A 20,640-nucleotide genomic window follows, 5' to 3' on the forward strand; every position below is an offset into this window, starting at 1 on the left:
TAGAAAGTAAACACAGGGTCAGTCATAAAGGACTCAAATGTCTATACACCAATGCACAGAGTATGAACAATAAACAGGGTGAACTAGAAATTCAGGTAAATGAGGGCAGATATGATATTGTTGCCATTACAGAAACATGATGGGGTGAAACCCGCAAATGGAACACACAGCTAGAAGGATTTAAATTATTTAAAAGAAGCAGACCAAATAAAAGGTGGAGTTGCTCTCTATATAAGAAATAACTACATCTCTATAGAAATAGAGCACAACAATGATAAAAACTCTTGAATGCATTTGGATCAATATAAAAGGGGGGAAAATGACATTGCCATAGGTGTATACTATAGGCCACCCAACCAAACAGAGATAATAGATGAACTTTTTGCTAGTCACATAACTAAGGTATGTAGGAAGCACATCACAATAGTAATGGGGGACTTTACCCTGACATCAGCTGGGAGACAAACTCCACACCAAGTGGAAGACCAAACCTAGCAGACAACTTTGTCTGCCAAAAAGTAGAGACGGGAGCTTTGGTTTTATTGGACCTAATTCTCACTAACAGATGAAATGATAGAAGATGTTGAAGCCACAGGAACCTTGGGGGGGGGCAGTGATCATGCAATATTGGAATTCAACATCATGCAAGCACAAGCAATAGAACACAGTCAAACTATTGTCTTGGACTTTTAAGAGAGCCAATTTTAATAAACTTAGAGCTCGGGAAGGATTCCATGGATGAGAATCAAGGGGAAAACAACTCAAGAAGCTTGGGAAATTTTGAAAAGTGAGATTATAAAAACCCAGTCTAGCACAATACCAAGGAAGAAGAAAAATAACAGCTCTCAAAATAAACTAGCATGGCCGCAGAAAGAACTCTGATAAATTGAAGGAGAAAAAGGACAAGTATAAAAAGTGGAAAGAGGGGCACATAAATAAGGCAGAATATCAGCAAATAGCTTGAGCCAGCAAAGATGAAGTGAGGGAAGCTAAGGTTCAAAATGAACGAAGGCTTCCAACAAAAGTCAAAAATTACAAAAAAAATGGGTTCAACATGTAAAAAACAAGAAAAAAGTTAAGGAAATAATTGGTCCTTTAGTGGGGGAAAGTGGGAAGAAGGTGACAAGCAACAGGGAGAAAGCAGAACTATTTAGTGTTTTATTTATTTATTTATTATTGGGACTTATATGCCGCCCTATCTCCCGAAGGACTCAGGGCAGCTAACAACAACAACATACAATAAATACAGAAGTTAAAATTAAAATTAAAGGCCCCGTACAATAAATTAAAATTAAAATAAATTAAAAATTAGAGTTAAAAATTAAAAACATAATTAAAATCCCTGTCAGTCCAGGTCAGCCAGGTGGAAAAGGAGTGTTTTGAGGCCACGGCGAAAGGACTGGAGATCTGGGGCCATCCGTAGCTCAGGGGGGAGTTGGTTCCATAGGGCTGGCGCTCCCACAGAGAAGGCTCTCCCCCTGGGGGTCGCCAGCCGACATTGTCTAGCCGACGGCACCCAGAGGAGGCCTTCTCTGTATGAGCGTACTGGGCGATGGGAATTCTTCCCTGGCAGCAGATGGTCCTGCAAGTATCCCGGGCCTAAGCCATGTAGGGCTTTAAAGGTAAGTACCAGCACCTTAAATCTCACCCGGAGGGAAACCGGTAACCAATGCAGCTTATGCAGGAGGGGTGTAATATGGGAGTATCGGGGTGCTCCCATCACTACGCGTGCAGCTGCACTCTGCACCAGCTGAAGCCTCCGGGTGGTCTTCAAGGGCAGCCCCATGTAGAGAGCATTGCAGTAATCTATACGGGAGGTAACGAGTGCGTGGGTGACTATATGTAGGGCATCTCGGTCCAGAAAGGGGCGCAACTGGCGTACCAGGCGAATCTGGGCAAATGCCCCCCTAGCCACGACTCCAATATGATCTTCAAAACTGAGTTGTGAATCCAGGAGGATGCCTAGATTGCGTGCTCTATCAACGGGAGGTAACATCTCTCCTCCTATAACCAAAGATGGAACCTCTTGGACTAAACGAGATGCCAGTACGTAAAGCCACTCAGCCGGAGCCTGTTCTTTCCCATCCAAATCTGTACCGCTTCCAGGCAACGGGACATCACATCGAGGGCATCACTGGGTTGGTTCGGGGTGGAGATGAAAAGCTGGGTATCATCAGCATATTGATGATACCTCACCCCGAAGCCACGGATGATCTCTCCCAGCGGCTTCATATAGATGTTGAACAGGAGAGGCGAGAGTACCGACCCCTGAGGCACCCCACAACTAAGGGGCCTAGGGGTTGACCTCTGCCCCCCTGCCAACACCGTCTGTGAATGGCCCGAGAGGTAGGAGGAGAACCACCGCAGAACGGTGCCTCCCACTCCCAACCCCTCAAGACGACGCAGCAAGATACCGTGGTCAATGGTATCAAAAGCTGCTGAGAGATCTAATAGGACCAGGACAGAGGAATAACCCCTATCTCGGGCCCACCAGAGATCATTCACCAGCACGACCAATGCCGTCTCCGTGCTATACCCGGGCCTGAAACCCGATTGGTATGGATCCAGATACTCAGTTTCCTCCAGGACCAAAGGGAGCTGCCATGCCACCACTGAGCTGCCACCACGTGGCTGTTCTTGGGAAATTACCAATATGCTAATTGGGTCTGCCAGTACCTTCCCCCTTTGTGATGTATTTCCTATCCTGCTCATGATGCTGTACTAGGATCCACCCCTTCTGGGTTGGACTTCCTCCTTCTCCTTGCTCCCTTGTGTTCCATCCTCCATTGTAACATCTGAACACAAGCCATGTGGACAGTAATCCTGTTACTGTCTTTTGACCTTAAAGTTCCGACCACGTTCAACTGACCACACCTTCTCTTCTGTAACCACCTTCTACATGCAAAATAAAGGTATTTCAGATGAACCAGGGGCTTTATGAGTTCACTGTCTGCAAAGGGCCGTTAAATGTGACTAAATTCGCTTAAACAGACCAATAAGTGTCTTAACAAGGAATTAATTTCACAACACAACGTGTCTGTAGCAGAACAGTCAAAAGACAGTAACAGGATTACTGTCCGCATGGCTTGTGACACGTGTTGCAAAATTAAATTTGAAACAGGTTAAGATAGGCAAGAAAATGGTAAGTGAGCACCTGCCCACCCTAGATGAGATCAAATCACCAGGACCAGATGGATTACACCCCAAGGTTCTCAAGGAACTGGCAGACGTGATCTCAGAACCATTGAACTATATGTTTCAAAGATCCTGGAGCACTGGAGAACTACCAGAGGACTGAAAAAGAGCTGATGTAGTTCCCATCTTCAAAAAAAGGAAAAAAAGATTCAGGAAACAATAGACCTATCAGCGTGATCTCAATACCTGGGAAGATTCTGGAAAAGATAAGCAACAAATTGTCAAACAAAGTCATTACCAAAAGCCAATATGGGTTTGTCAAAAGGAGTTCATGCCAGACAAATCTTATTGCATTCTTTGACCAAGTGACAAAATTAGTGGACCAGAGGAATGCTGTGGATATAATTTACTTGGACTTCAATAAGGCACTTGATAAAGTAGACCACAACCTGCTACTTGACAAGATAGAAAAATGTGGGTTAGACAGCATCACCACCAGATGGATTCATAGCTGGCTGACTGGCTATACTCAGTGCGTGGTGTTAGAATATGTTGTTGAAAAAATGGTTTGTTTAACAGAGTATTATTAATACACAGTGGAAGTTGTACTGGGACTTTTAGGCAAACAGTAATGCACTAACACGAGTTTTATAACTTATTTTTACTCAGACAACAAAAAGAAACACAGTAAGAAATAGTCCAAGTATCAATCCAGTATCATGCACATAAAAGTCAGTCCATAAAAAAATATAGTATCAAAATACAAAAGCTGCTTACCAATATCAAAAACAATATACACTGTAGCAAGCAGTTGATTCTTGAGAGAATAAATATCAAGTTAGCAAACAAGAGAACAAGAGGTATCCAAACACTAACATCAAACACATATACAAGAGCAACTACGTGTAACATCTAACTCTCTTTTATGTGGAATAATTACAGCCACACCCTTAGGCCGTTTAACTCCTTAAAGGTGCTTTTACTCCATTATATAATATTGTCACCCAAATCAAGTTTAATCTCTAACAATCTCCCCTTTTGGGTGGCATATTATACATATATTTTTACAATCTCAAATTACACATATCACAAACAGATTTATGCTTTATAGCACCCTGAGCTTTAGTAAACTGGTCAGCAATATTATCTTCAGTTGCACAATATTCCAGTTTAATCAAATTATCTTTAACACATTGTCTGACATTTAGATACCGTAGATCCGTATGTTTTGATCTAGTTTTCACTGCAGCATTAGTTGCTAATTTTATAGCTGCTTGATTGTCTTCATACACTTTTATTGGTTCATTACAATTTAAACCCATATCAAACAATAATTGTTTCCATACCAATAGCTCAGTACATAATAAAGATAAACAAGAAAATTCGGATTCAGTTGTTGATAAGCTTATATGCTTCTGTCTGTTAGACCTCCATCCTACTAAAGCGTTTCCCAATAATACAACCAATCCTGAAGTGGATTTCCTGGTTACAGTATCAGATGCAAAACTAGCATCTGCAAATGCTTTTAGTTCCAATTCCTTTGTTGGCTCTAGATATAGAGAATAATGTATGGTGTGCTTCAAATATCTTAAAACTCTTTTCGCACCTTGCCAACATCTGGTTGTAGGATTCTCACAATATCTAGCTAAATGATTAACTGTAAATGCTATGTCAGGTCTTGACCAGTTACATAAATACATCAAGCTGCCTATTAATGATTGATATATCTTTTTATCAAAGACATTGCTGTTATCCGCTGAACTCTCAAAACCTTGAACCATAGGTGTTTTTACTGGTTTACAGTTTTCCATATTATAACGTTTCAGCAAACCATTAATTTTCTTAGCTTGAGACAGTTTAAATCCTTTACTAGTCCTGACAATATCCAGCCCTAGATAATGACTAATAGCTCCTAGATCTTTTACTCTAAATTTTCTTTTTAACCCTGAAATTATTCTTTCAGTTTCTGTTTCATCTTTTGCTATAATAGCAATATCATCAGTGAATAATAATAACAATGATAATTCACTATTTTGCTGTTTTATAAATAAACAAGGATCTGCAATACTAGCTTTAAATCCCAAACTATTTAACTCTTTTACTAAACATCTATTCCACTCATAACCTGACTGTTTTAAACCATACAAACTCTTATTCAGTTTCCAACAGTACCCTACCTTACTTTCTATTCCTGATGGAACTTTCATATATATATCATGGTTTAATGTTGCATGCAAATAAGCAGTTTCAATATCTACATGTTTTATACTATAATTCTTATTTGCTGCCCAAACTAAAGCAGCCCTAAGAGTGGAAGCTCTTAACGTTGGGGAAAATACTTCATCATAATCACTATTATTTTGTGCAAATCCTTGAGCAACTAATCTTGCTTTATGTATTACCTCTCCTGTAACACTTTCTTTCAGTTTAAAAACCCATTTACATCCAATTAATTTTTCTGTTTTAGGTATTTTAACCTCTTGATAAACATTAAGATCTTGCAAAGACTTTATTTCTTTATCCATAGCTACTTTCCAATTCTTTCTTTCATTCTCAGGATACATTTTTATCTCTTCAACATTAGAAGGTTCAATGTCTATTTGACAAATTAAACCTGCCTCAAAACGATCAGGCTGTCGTCTTTCCCTGTTAGACCTTCTGAGAATTATTGGACTTATAGGTACATTTACATTATTATCTTCTTCCTCTCCTGTCTCCACTATCAGTGGTTCTTGTTTGATCTCTCTAGCAGTTTCCTCCTCTTCTTTATCACTTTCATTTGAGGAGTTAGTTAAATCTTGTTGAGGAATATATACAATATCTTCTACCCTTTCCCAGCCTGACTGTTCCTGAAAAACAGCGCTAGAACTACAATAAATGTTTTTAGTACCTTTCTCCCAGAACCGATAAGACTTATGGTTTAACTCATAGCCAACAAAAAATAATTGTTTAGCTCTATGTTCTCCTTTATTTCTTATTGAACTTGGAATATGTACCCAAGCAGGTGTCCCAAATGTGTGAATATAACTAAGATTTGGTTTTCTCTTATACCATAAGGTATAAGGAATTTTACCTGTAGCTGAACTAACCACATTGTTTAAAATATGATTAGCACATTTTGCTGCTTCTCCCCATAAGCTATCAGGTAAACCAGAATCTTCAATCATAGATCTAATCATAGCTTGCAATGTTTGGCCCCTCCGTTCAACAAATGCATTATGCTGAGGTCTATAAGGAGCTGTACGTCTATGCTCTATTCCTTCTGAAACTAACAGCTCATTGAACTGTTTATTAACAAACTCAGTTCCATTGTCTGTTATTATGGTTTTTACATTTAACTGAGTTTTCCTTTGTACAAACTTGAGCCAATTAGATATTGTTTGTATAGTTTCAGTTTTTGACGTAAGGAGATAACAGAACCCATATCTGCTATAATGGTCTAGAATATTTAATATGTAGCAAGCACCCCCTAAACTGGGTTTCATAGGACCTATCAAATCCATAAATACCAGTTCTAATGGAGTTGTGGTTTTAAATCCATCTAACCTATTAGCTGGTGCTGCCCTGCTCTTTTCTCTACCACATACGTTACACTGCAGATATTTCTTACAAGCCTTTAACTTAAACCCATTAGACAAAGCTACAGTTCTTTTTAGTGTATTAAAATTCACATGACCCAATCTTCTATGTAATAAATGAATACATTCATCATGTGGTTTTTGATTTGTACAAGTAGTAGCCATTATAATAGGATCATTGCTAATTACAAACAAACCGTCTTTCATATTAGCTATTAAGTTCACTTCATTCTTTTGAATAAGACATTCCTCCCCTTGGAAAGTAACTTTAAAACCTGCTTCCAATAATGCCTTAACTGATAATAGATTATAATCACATCTGGGAACATATAGCATTTCCAAATTTTGTTTTAAAAATGAACAGTAAACCTTACCCTCTCCAGAGACCTTGACTCTCCAGCCATTAGCCATAGAAATATATCTTTTACTAGACCTTATATTCTCAAAATCCCTTTTTATTTTTGAAATACAGTGTGTAGCTCCACTATCTACCACCCACCAATTGTGGTTATTAGTAGTTCTATTAGCCACAGCTACATTAATCAGCTTTTTATTCTTTCTATGGCTTTCCTTTCTCTGACAATTACTATTCTGACAAAACTTAGCAATATGTCCCTTTAACCCACAATTAAAGCATTTCCTTAAAATATAAGCAGATTCAGTCTTCTTTATTTCTTGTTGCAATGGCTCTCTCAACTGTTTTCTCTCCATACGACATCTTGATTCTTCCAACAACCTTCCAGTTATTGAAGAAACAGTTAGGTCTTCTTTGGACAAAATCTCCAAGGACGATACAAAGGCATCGTAGCTCTCATCCAATGATGATAAAATGATGTAAACCTGGTGAAGCTCTGAAAAAATAAGTTCTTTTTCTTGCAGTTCCAACAAAGTTGCTTTTATAAAGTTAAGGTGAGCTAACATATCGCCATTCTTTTCCAGTCTAGCTCTAAATAGCTTTCTGGTAAGATTTATATGAGCACCAACACTGTCCCGAACAAAAATCTTTTTCAACTTAGCCCAACATTTAGCAGCAGATTCTTCTCCACGCACATGGACTAGCTGTTGGTCTCCTATTGTTAGCCCAATGATAGATAAAGCCTTATCATTGTCTTTATTGAAGTCTACAATCTTCTTGTTATCTTCTTCATTAGTTGGATCCCAGGCAGTTACATCAGGAGGATTATGGACTATTTTCCAAAGACCTTGATTTTGTAATAGCAAACTACATTGTGTAGACCAGGATACGTAGTTTGACCCATTAAGCCGGGTAATGCAGAATGGATTGAATAGTCCTTGTGCCATTGTCTGAATTTGAACACTCAGTTAGGAAATATAAATACAATACTGTGCCTGTCCTCAGCACCACACTGGATCTGGGCCCATTACCATTGTTAGAATATGTTGTTGAAAAAATGGTTTGTTTAACAGAGTATTATTAATACACAGTGGAAGTTGTACTGGGACTTTTAGGCAAACAGTAATGCACTAACACGAGTTTTATAACTTATTTTTACTCAGACAACAAAAAGAAACACAGTAAGAAATAGTCCAAGTATCAATCCAGTATCATGCACATAAAAGTCAGTCCATAAAAAAATATAGTATCAAAATACAAAAGCTGCTTACCAATATCAAAAACAATATACACTGTAGCAAGCAGTTGATTCTTGAGAGAATAAATATCAAGTTAGCAAACAAGAGAACAAGAGGTATCCAAACACTAACATCAAACACATATACAAGAGCAACTACGTGTAACATCTAACTCTCTTTTATGTGGAATAATTACAGCCACACCCTTAGGCCGTTTAACTCCTTAAAGGTGCTTTTACTCCATTATATAATATTGTCACCCAAATCAAGTTTAATCTCTAACACGTGGTCCTCAGTGGAACTGCCTCTACACGGAGGGCAGTGTGTAGTGGGGTGGCCCAGTGCTCTTCAACATCATCAATGATTTGGATGAGGGGATAGATGGGGAACTCATCAAATTTGCAAATGACATCAAGCTAGCAGGAATAGCTAACACTCCAGAAAATAAGCTTAAGATACAGAAGGATTTTGACAGACTTGAACATTGGGCGCTATCTAACAAAATGAAAATCAGTGGCGAAAAAAGTAAGGCTCTACATTTAGGCAAGTAAAACCAAATGCACTGGTATAGTATAGGTGGTACCTTGCTCAATAGTAGTAACTGAGAGGGATCTTGGAGTCCTAGTAGACAATCACTTCAATATGAGCCAGCAGTGTGCTGCAGCTGCCAAAAAAGCCAACACAGTACTAGGCTGCATTAACAGAGAGATAGTATCAAGATCACGTGAAGTGTTAATACCACTTTATAACGCCTTGGTAAGGCCACGCTTGGAATACTGTATCCAGGGTGACCTTGGACCAGTCACTCTCACTCTGCCCTAGGAAGCAGGCAATGGCAAGCCACTCCTGAATCCTTGCCAAGAAAAGTGCAAGGAGATTCATCCAGGCAGTCACCAGGGGTCAACAATCTGAGGCACCCCAAAAGTGGCTTTGATACTGAGCTGGGAATCGGATTCAGTTTGGTTTAGTGCAGGGGTAGGCAACCTAAAACACTCAAAGAGCCACTTGGACCCATTTCCCACCAGGAAAAAAAACACGGAGCCACAAAACCATTTTGATAAATAAAATGACGATAACACTGCATATATTTTTTTTTTACCTTTATGCTATGTATAAAAAACTATAGTCTGCATTTATGAAATCAATGAACTGCTACAAAGAAAGCAAATTTTTATTTCTGCATGCAACAAAAGCATTTTGAACTCCAAAAAAAGAAAAGACGCTGGGTCGAAGGTTACTTTCAAATAAAATACTCAAATGTTTATTTGAGTCCTCCTCGTATTTATGAAATAAAAAGCTGGTACAAACTATAAAAACTACAAACAGAAAAATAGAAAAGAAAAAAATTGGGGAAAAAAGAAAAGGACAGGAGAAAGAGCAGAAAAAAACCCCTTTCTCCTTCATCCCAACAGGTAAAAACAATTTTAGTAGCTTATCTACCATCTTTAAATATAGCATAATTATCCCTATACCTCACTTCTTAATTAAAAAAAACATCAAAATATTTCATTAAATGTTCTTTACTAAAAGTCCAGTAAGGACAACCACATATTCATATTTTCTTTCTCCCTCCCTCCCTCCGTCTCTCCCCCTCCCTTCCTTTGTCCCCCTCCCTCCCTCTCTGCCCTTGGTCTGCTAGTCCTCTTCCCCCATTCAGTGTGTTTGTGTGTTGTGTGTGTGTTTGTGAGAGTGTGTGTGAGAGAGAGACAGAGTGAGAGGCACTTGCTTTCTCTGTCTCTGTCTCTCTCTGTGCCCTTGGTCTGCCAGTCCTCTTCCCCCACTCTGTGTGTGTGAGTGTGAGAGAGAGACAGACAGAGACAGAGACACTTGCGCTTCCCTTCTCTCTCTCTCTCTCTCTCTCCCCCTCTCTTTCTCTCCCTCCCCCCCTCTCCTTCTCTCCGATCTTCTGCTCACCTGGCAAGCTGGCTTCATACTGTTCTTGGACAAGCTGATACTCATTGGGCTGGCTCTCTTCCTGCTTCCTGTGGAGCAGGATAAGCTTGTCAGCTTGGAGGACTGTGACACACACACACACACACACACACACACACACACAGAGAGAGAGAGAGAGAGAGAGAGAGAGAAGGGAAGCACAAGTCTCTCTCTCTCTCTCTCTCTCTCTCTCTCTCTCTCTCTCTCTCTCTCTCTCTCTCTCTCTCTCTCTCTCTCTCTCTCTCTCTCTCTCCAAACTGGGAGCCACAGGAGAAGGCTGAAAGCTGCATGTGGCTGCAGAGCCGTGGGTTGCTAACCTGTGGTCTAGTGGCTAAGGCGTCAGGTTAGGAAGAGGAAGACAGTTCAAACCTCCCTTTGAACTGTCTTCCTCTTCCTCTTCCAACTGGGTGATTTTGAGCCAGTCATTCTCTCTCAGACCAAACCACCTCACAGGATTGTTGTTGTGGGGAAAATGGGAGGAGGAAGATGTGTTGGATATCTTGCCACCTTGAGTTATTTTAAAAATAAAGGTGAATAATAAGGGGAGTGAATCTCAACTCTGATATGGTGATTTTTGAATGCTAACCGCAGCTCTCTGGAACATCTCAAAGCATCTAAACAACTGAACTCTGACAAGCTGCTGTTGCCAAAGGAGCGTGTGAGGAATCCAAAGGAACATACTTAATGCAGGTAGCCCTTGACTTAAAACCACAATTGAGCCCAAGTGAGAAAGTTGTTAGATAAGCTTTGCCCAGTTTTAACTGTATCATGGAGGAAGAGAGAGAAGGGAAGGAAAGATTTTGACGGGAAAGAGGAGGAGAGGAGGGGATAGAGAAGGAGGGTGAGAGGGACAGATGGAGTTGCTTTGGGGACAAACCTGAGTGAGAAGGGAAGCAGGGCCAAGCGGCTGGCCACCACTGAGTGAGGGGGGGAAATGAAAAGGAGGAGTTTTGGCAGGAAAGCGGAGGAAAGCAGGGGATAGAGAGGGAGAGCTGAGTGTCTTTGGGGACCAGAGAAGGGGGAGGAGGGAAGTGGGGCCTCCTGCTCATCTCTTTTTACCCCACCAAGTGAGGGGGGGGAATGAAAAGGAGGAGGTTTTGGCAGGAAAGCGGAGGAGAGCAGGGGATAGAGAGGGAGAGCTGAGTGTCTTTGGGGCCAGAGAAGGGAGAGGAGGGAAGTGGGGCCTCCTGCTCATCTGTTCCTCACCCCACTGAGTGGGGGGGGGATAAAAAGGAGGAGGTTTTGGCAGGAAAGTGGAGGAGAGCAGGGGATAGAGAGGGAGAGCTGAGTGTCTTTGGGGCCAGAGAAGGGAGAGGAGGGAAGTGGGGCCTCCTGCTCATCTGTTCCTCACCCCACTGAGTGGGGAGGGGAATGAAAAGGAAGAGGTTTTGGCAGGAAAGCGGAGGAGAGCAGGGGATAGAGAGGGAGAGCTGAGTGTCTTTGGGGGGAGAGAAGGGAGAGGAGGGAAGTGGGGCCTCCTGCTCATCTCTTCCTCACCCGACCGAGTGAGGGGGGGAATGAAAAGGAAGAGGTTTTGGCAGGAAAGCGGAGGAGAGCAGGGGATAGAGAGGGAGAGCTGAGTGTCTTTGGGGCCAGAGAAGGGAGAGGAGGGAAGTGGGGCCTCCTGCTCATCTGTTCCTCACCCCACTGAGTGGGGAGGGGAATGAAAAGGAAGAGGTTTTGGCAGGAAAGCGGAGGAGAGCAGGGGATAGAGAGGGAGAGCTGAGTGTCTTTGGGGGGAGAGAAGGGAGAGGAGGGAAGTGGGGCCTCCTGCTCATCTCTTCCTCACCCGACCGAGTGAGGGGGGGAATGAAAAGGAGGAGGTTTTGGCAGGAAAGCGGAGGAGAGCAGGGGATAGAGAGGGAGAGCTGAGTGTCTTTGGGGGCAGAGAAGGGAGAGGAAAGAAGTGGGGCCTCCTGTTCATCTCTTCTTCACCCCACTGAGTGAGGGGCGATGCATGAGGATAGGTTGAGGAAAGGGGGAGAAAGGAGTGTGGGTGAAGGTAGAGAAAATTCTGTCAGGAAAGAAGAGGAGGAAGGGGAAGGAGGGAGAAAAGGAGGCAGGCAAGCAGGGGAATCAATCAAGGATCAGAGGCAGGAGAGAGAGAGGAAGAAGGGCCAACTGGCAGTCTGACCATCACCCCTCCATGTGACTGGTCTGCCGGGAGGAGGCTGCACAAGGAAGGACAAGACAGCAGAGTCCAGCTGACCCCGGGGCAAATGGAGGTGCCTGAGCGAGGGAGCAGAGTGGACAGGCAGCCACAACCACAGACTGTAGCAGGGAAAGGCGCCCGGATGGTTGTGTAAGGTTCTCCTCTTGACCTCACAAACTTCCCTGCCCTACTCAGGAATTTTGAAGAGCCAAAGAAACTCCTGAGTTGAGCTTTAAACAAGAAAACGACTTTTATTTTGATCAGAACAGAGTCGTGTGTCTCCCTCCCTCTTCGTGGCTGCTGAGAGGGGTGAAGGCACACCCAGAAAAGATTTCTTCCACTTTGTATACCCTTCCAGAACAAAGAGACTCAAGTCTCGATACCAGGAGTAAAGTAGTACAGAAAAGCAAATTCCAAGGTGGTGACTCGTATACATCAATCCAGCCTTGCTCACCTTCCCCACTCCTCATTTCCTGGACCCCTGAATCTCACCTTTCTCCTTGCATGTAAGCAATCTCCTGTATATTTAGCGTCAGGCATAAATAATTTCCCAATATAAGGCACCTAAAAAAGCTGCTTGCACATAAACAAAATTGTGTGTAAAATGATTACAAAGTATCACTACTAATATCAATATATAGTGGTTACAAAATTACATTACTAATATCAAGCTTAAATATAATAAAATCATAAACATAATAAAATCCCTTCAGTTGGAAAAGACGGCCGGGGAAACCAGACCTCAGTGACCCTTTTGGGGTTAGCACTCCATGACAATCTTTCTTGTCACAGTTGTTAAGTGAATTGCCACAGTTGTTAAGTTAGTCACACGGTTGCTAAGTGAATCCGGCCTCCCCATTGACTTTGTTTGTCAGAAGGTCACCAAAGGTGGTCACATGGCCCTGGGAGACTGTAACCATCATAAATATGAACCAATTGCCAAGGGACTGAATTTTGATCAAGTAATCAAGGGAATGCCACAATGGTTGTAAGTGTGAAAATCTATCATAAGACACTTTGTAATGTCTCCATACATTTAAAACAAGAAATGTTAAAAAATGCTTACCGTATTTATTTTGACTTCCACAGACCCCAAATTGAGAGCCACTGATCTAGCAGACTCTCAAAAGGGATGGGGATTGCAGCAACGGTGTCCCAAGGCAGGTCAACCACGTCAAGATGGCAGCCAGACCCGCCTTCTACCCATATGTAAACAAGGGGCGGGGCTTCCATCCCTGAGCCCTCTAGGATAGTTCTTGCTTTGCAGCATCTCCCTGCTTCTGGGCAGCAGGGCCTTGGAAAGAGGGGTTTGTGAGAATCCATGGGGAGATGGGATTGGCTACCAATGGGAAGGATCCTCCCCTTTTTGTGGGGGGAAATGGAAATGGAAAGGAGGGAAGGAGGAAATGTGGGTGGAGGTATGGGGAAGGAGAGGCCAAAAGTGAATTTTAGAGGAAGCTGTGCAGAGTGTTTGTCTTGGGAAGTTAGTCCTGCAAGGTTGAAGGACTCGACACCCAGCCTTTGCCAACCCATAGCAACTCTAAACAAACCTAGTTTGCTTTGCCCAGCCAAACTCAGTTCAGATAAAGTTACCTGGGCTTGTAAGCATGGTTTCAATAGAGGAAAAGATCTGTTGACCTGAATGGGAGGTACAAGCTCAGGGGTTTTCAGGGCCTGCAATCAATTTAATCCCATCTTCAAGTGCAACACACCCATTTGTTTGTGACATTTTTGTGCCAATAAAGAACCACTGCTATGGGCGTCAGGTTCAGAGATTAGGACAGTATCATTTGTGGGCTATTTTTATTTACTCTGGCTGTAAATAGATTATGGTTGTTGTGGATTTCATGGCTTTTATGGCAGTAAAACAAAATAGTAATTTTAAGTGTTGGAAGTTTTCATTTGTAATTTTGATGGTGCTTAAACTGTGCCTTGGTTGGGGGAGGTGCATTTTAAACATGTTTTCTTTCTTTGTACTGAGATCCATCTCTTTGCATGGATGTTTTTAATAGTAGTAATAATCTGATCTAATGATGATAATAACAATTCCTTGAAATGAAATAAGCTCTCTTACAGGCACATCTACAAATCACTGAATGGGGTTGCAGAAGTACAAAAAAATAAACTTCTCCATTGAGTCGAGTTTGAATCCTGGTGATATCACGGACATGTTCAAGCATTTTTCTTGACAGCATGATGGTGGTTTGCCATGGTCTTTATCTGATAAGAAACTTATTTAAAGTTTCTTTTATTTATAGCTACAGGTCCAAGAATGCTAATCGAACATTTTCATCAGATAAATGGAGACAAAGAAGAGGAAATAAAAATAAACCACCAGGCTAAATTCAAAGATAGCGCTTTTGAATGTTGATCACAACCGAACAGAAATTAATTCCTTTTATGTAGATTGTGATGAATTGATCTAATAAAAATAATCCTATTTTCAGTCCATCCCGAACACTCAGGTGCAGAATTATTAGCTCAGAGTCAATTAGTGGAAAAAAGGATGCTACAGCAAAATAGACAGAAATGTTTTCAGTTATTTTATTAGCTAGAATAGGGACTTTAAAAATTGGATAATGGGATATTGTTTTTTTTTATTGAAAAGTTTTAAAATACCTCAATAACTTTTTAACACATGTCCAATGAAACTGTTTTGCCTTGCCTACGTGTCGTGATAAAAGATTAACACTAAGTGCAATGTCGGGTCTAGTCCAACTACTAATATACAGCAGCGACCCAATGACTGAGCGATAGAGTGTTTGATCTTCGAACTCAGGACTTGGTTCGTGTGCCAAAATGTGAAAGTCGGTTTGCATGGGTATACTCACAGGTTTAGCATCCTCCATGTTACAGTGATGTAACAGTTGTTCAATCTTCTCTTCTTGTGTGAGACTAAACCCCTTCTGAGTTTTGGCAATTTGAACACCTAAATAAGTGTTAATACACCCTAAAGACTTCAACGTGAAAAACTTTTGTAAAGCTTTAGCAAAAACCTCACTCATCTGCTTATTTGGACCAATATAAACAATATCATCGACATAAACAAGAATTATCTCATACCTATTACCGGATCTTTTGGTAAACACGCATTCATCTGTTTCGGACTTAATAAAGCCCATTGAATTTAGTTTGTCAGAAAGACATAAGTACCACATTAAACCAGACTGTTTCAGACCATAAAGACTTTTGTGTAGAAACCAGGTATCCCCTTCTTGCTTTCGGAAACCTGGAGGACCTTTGACGTAGATGTCTTCATCAAGATCAGCGTGAAGATAAGCCGTTTCAACGTCGAACTGGAAAACTTCCAGGCCAAGGATAGTTGCAGTGGCTAAAGCAATTTTCACACTTTCAGTCCGCACTGTGGGTGAGTATGTATTTGTATAGTCCTCAGGATAACGTTGAGCAAAACCCTGGGCTACAAGTCTGGCCTTGTACAACGACTCACCATTCGGCTTCTTTTTTGATCCTGTAGACCCATCGAGTACCAATAACTTTCTTGTTTGCTGGAGGGCTTACAGACGTAAACACTTGAAGTTTTTTTTTTAAACTGTCCATTTCAGCCTGCATTGCCTCAAACCATTTATCTTGTTCTGATTCAGGAAGATGTTTGATCTGTGTGAACTTCTCAGGTGGAAGTGTAACATTACAAATCAAAGGTACAGGTGTTTTTGTTACTTGCCACGAATAACGTTTTGGAGGGATTCCCTTTGTGGTCCTCTTGGAACGTCTCGGGCCAACCGTCCATTCTTCTTCCGTGTCGTCCTCGTCTTCATCATCGTCGCCAGCAGCAACATCGGCGGCTTGCGAAGACGGAACAGTAGGTTGAGAAGAACTCGTGGAAGGAACATTCTCCTGTGCATCTTGATCATCAGGTTGTGTGGCATCAGCAACATCATCTCTAGGAAAATAAACTCCAGGATCGTTAGAATGAATCCTGGACCAGTCAGCATCTTCCTCAAAAGTAGCAGATTGTGAAACCACAATAACATGATGAGAGTCAATGTATTTGCTCCATTTTGAATTATCATCAATGCCCATAAATCTCATCCTTTTTGCTGCAGGACCCCCTTTCTTTCTTTGGGCTAAAGGAATATTCACCATAGCATAGGAACCAAAAATATGGAGATGTGAGAGATCAGGCTTGTGTCCATATAACATGAAATAAGGGGTCTGATTTATCACACTACTCCAAGTACGGTTGATGATATGGTTAGCATATTTGATAGCTTCACCCCAGTATGGAAGACTGAGGTTAGCATCTTCAAGGAGGCAACGCATCATGGTTTGCAAAACCCCATTTCTGCGTTCTGCCACCCCATTTTCAGCTGGAGTATAAGGAGCAGATGTCTGATGTACTATCCCATTCTCACGCATCCAGTCCTGGAAACGCTGAGACATGAATTCAGCACCGCGATCACTCTGGATTCTGGCAATGTTGACCTCGAATTGGGTATAGACAAGACTAGCAAAGTCTTTAAAGATCTGAAAGGTCTCAGATTTTTCTTTCATAGGATATACATATCCATATCTAGAATAATTATCAACGATTGTCAAGAAATATCTTTTACCACCAAGTGTGGGTGCAAAAGGACCAACTATGTCAGTGTGTACCAAATCAAAAATGCGTGTTGACCGGCGTGTAGCGCGTTTTGGAATTGCTGCTGCCTTGGATTTGGCTTTCTTGCAGACAGCACAGTCCAAGAACACCTTACACCCCTTTAGATCCAAACCTCTTGCGAACTCTGGCATCTTCTTCAGAACACGGAAACTGGCATGACCCAATCTTCTGTGCCACTTATGGATACACCTGGAATGCAAAGGTTTACCTGTTAGTGAATTCTCAACATTAGCATCATTATTAGGAACCCCAGGCTTGCTGTGAGCAACCTGTGTCTTTTTTGTATTTTTATCATTATTAGGAATCTTTGGAGTAGCAACAGGATCTCTCTCTGGGACGTCTCTCTCTGGGCCTGTGCTTTTTGGAACGTGTATACTTGCCTGCTCTTGCTGCTTAGGCTTTGGTCTTAAGTAATAAACACCACCAATCAACATGGTTTCAGCAACAATATCTCCGTCTTTGACTATATAACTTGCTTTTTCAAGATGGTGGACCTGAAAATGAGAAAACCTAGACAAATGACTCTGACTAAGCAAATTACTACTGGCAGACGGAACATAGTAAACATTTGGAATGAGAGCATCAAGCTCTTCAATGTAGACAGTTCCTTTTCCCATGACCTGAACAGGATGATTGGAAAAAGAGTAAAGTTCACGAAGTTCAGATTCAGGCTCGTGCATCTCTGTGTAAAGCTCTTTTCTGTAGGTAACATGTAATGCTGCTCCGCTGTCCAAAGTCCAAAGAAGTCGTCTGTCGTACTCTGGTTGAGGCTGTGGATCGTTGGTCACAACCAATGTGACAAGTGGAGCTTGTGGATCACGCCTGGAACCACGACCACGACTTTGTCGTCCGCCTCTACCTCTGCCTCCTCTGGAATCTGTTCCTCTGGGCTGGTATGTGACGGGCGCTGGAACTCGTTGGGGACAATCCCGGGTGGCATGTCCCACACGATTGCAGATGTAGCATCTTGGCATTCTTGGAACGTAAGTCCTTCCACGGAAGGCACGCCTCGCTGAAGCTCTTGATGCAGGTGGTTCCCTTAAATGTGGTGCAGCTTGCATAAGTGCCTCTTCTTCGGCTAAAATTCTGCATACATGATCCACTGTGCGTTGAGCAATAGGCACTTGATTAATCTTGGAAATAGCATCTTTCCACTCATGATTCAAAGAATTGATGATAATGCTGATCATTTGAAAATCATCAATAGGATAGCCTTTTTCACCCAGTTCTTTTCTAATACCTTTCATTTTAGTCAAATGTGCTCCAATATGTTCACCAGGTTTTAATCTGGAACCATGGAACTCAGACAAAAGTAAACATGTAGACTCAATTGATGTAGGCTGATAACATGTCTCTAACTGAGTCCAAATTTGTTGGGCAGTTGCATCGTGTGAAAACGTGAGCTGCAATTCAGTGTCCATTGACATCAATAATGTTGTGCATGCTCTATTATCCAAGTCCCATATGTCAGGAGTCCATGGCTGGGCAGGAGGATTAAACACCATCATGAGAGTACCTTCTCTGCGTAGCAAAAGTCCAACTTCACTGACCCATGCCCTGTAATTCTGTCCTGACTTCTTTAATTTTGAATCACCAACCAGTGGTACGATGGAAGGTGTTTGATGAGGAATATACAATTGAGGTACTGGCTGTGCAGGTTGTGCAATCCGACCATAACCTGCAGGGGGCACCAGTGGCGTCTGTGCCTGGACATGCGGCAGTTGCATTGAAGCTGCCGGTAGTCTTGGTGCTGGCTGTGACTGTCTTTGAGCTGCTATTCTACCCTGGCCAGCAGGAGGCGCTGGCGCTGGGGCTGGTGCATTAGCATAACCTGCAGATGACACTGGCCTTCGCATATAAGAACCCGGTGGCAATTGCATGTGGGTTAAATATGGCTGTGTTCTGCCAGGTAGAGGGGCTTGCATAGAAGCAATATTAACAGGAGAAGCAATAGTAACAGGAATCCTAGCACCATCAGGGGCTGGAGCCTCAGATAACGGCAGAAATCTTGTATCTCTGAGCAAAGACTCCTCCATAGACAATTGCGAGAGTGAGAGCTCCAATTTATGTCTTAATGCAGCTTCACCAGTAGATGGTGCTATAACATTTGCTTCAGGCATCACTGTGGCTCTGTATGTCCTTTGGGACAGCCCATGATCATGTGACATAGGAGCCTCCGGTTCCCATTCGTCTTGCATGACACTCAATGATGGGCGTGACTTTGGCTTTGGGGAAGAAGGAGGCAATATGGCTTCTCCTTGTGGGTGTGGCAATATGGCCGGTTCATGCTCATAATTCCTCTCATATTGCTGAACCATTGACACATATTTCTTTGCCTGCTGCAAACGCCTTTCAAAACCCCCAATTTGTTCACAGTAGCCTTGCATAGCCCTATCTCGCATAGTTTGCTTGGGGCTTGAAGGAGCAGAAGAAATTTTCTTTGGCTGAACTTTAGGTTTCGCTCCAAGCCTTTGAAATTCATCTTGAGCCCCTGGAGTGTGAACATTTCCAAAAGCAGCTGCCAAGGAGCTTGGATAAGTAGAAAAAGGAGTGACTGACCTTGCATCTTCGACAGGAGCAGGTGCGTCTTCTCCAAGGCGTGTGGCCGAAGCTATCGGAGTTCTTAAAGGTGAAGGGAGCTGGCCCACAGAAAGACTCCTCTTTAGCCGTGGCTTCCTTCCTGACATGTTTCAGCAGTTAATCACCGCTGCCTCACTAGCACTAACTAACTGATAACAGCCGCAGAAACATGCATCTCCAAAAACATAAATCAAACCATCCTCGATACCAAAATGTCAAGGTAAAAATCACCTTTGTAGAGGGCGACGGACCGTGCTTCAGAGAATGCATGATACACTTGCAGGAAGGCAAGAAAAACACGGCGCATAATCTTACTAAATACCTTTTACTTACAAAAATATAAAAACTAAATATATATTATACAGAGCTAGCTCACTACATCCTAACGTAACAGACAGTAACAGCAAAGAAGAAAAAAACAATACAGATAATAACTGTGAACTTTCTCTAGACATGCGCACTAAACAGACTGAAACCATAACATAGCTAGTCATATGGGATTCACTATGGTTACCAGATAAGTTATCACAACAGGTGCAGAGAGCAGGGGAAAATGTACAGTTAGAAATGAACTTTCTGACGAACATAAAAAAACGTGCAGTGACAATTTTATCTTTAACAATCCCCCCCTCCCCCCCTACCTATCCCTCCCTGCCCCTCCCCCCCTTTCCCCCTCCCCTCCCCGACTTCCCAGAGCTAAGTACAGGGTATAAAAACAAAGAACAATCATAAGCATCCATATGCTACCAACAATAAATTCTTAAATCTATCACTCTCTAGCTCATATAAGATAACTACAAACAATACTAATATTCCATTTACAAAAAAGAAAATAGAAAGGAAGACTTATTCAAATGCTAAATGAAACTTTTTAGTCCCATATTTGTTCTGGATATATTCTATCCATTTTTTCCACTCCATTAGATAACGTTCTTTCAAATAAGCCGAGATCTTTGCCATTTCTGCCAGGTCAGAAACCTTAAAAGTCCATTCTTCTATAGTCGGCAGTTCTTCCTTCTTCCAATATTGACCTATTAAAAGTCTTGCTG

This window comes from Vipera berus (assembly GCF_964194415.1).
Source record: "Vipera berus genome assembly, chromosome: 2".
NCBI classification, from domain to species: Eukaryota; Metazoa; Chordata; class Lepidosauria; order Squamata; family Viperidae; genus Vipera; species Vipera berus.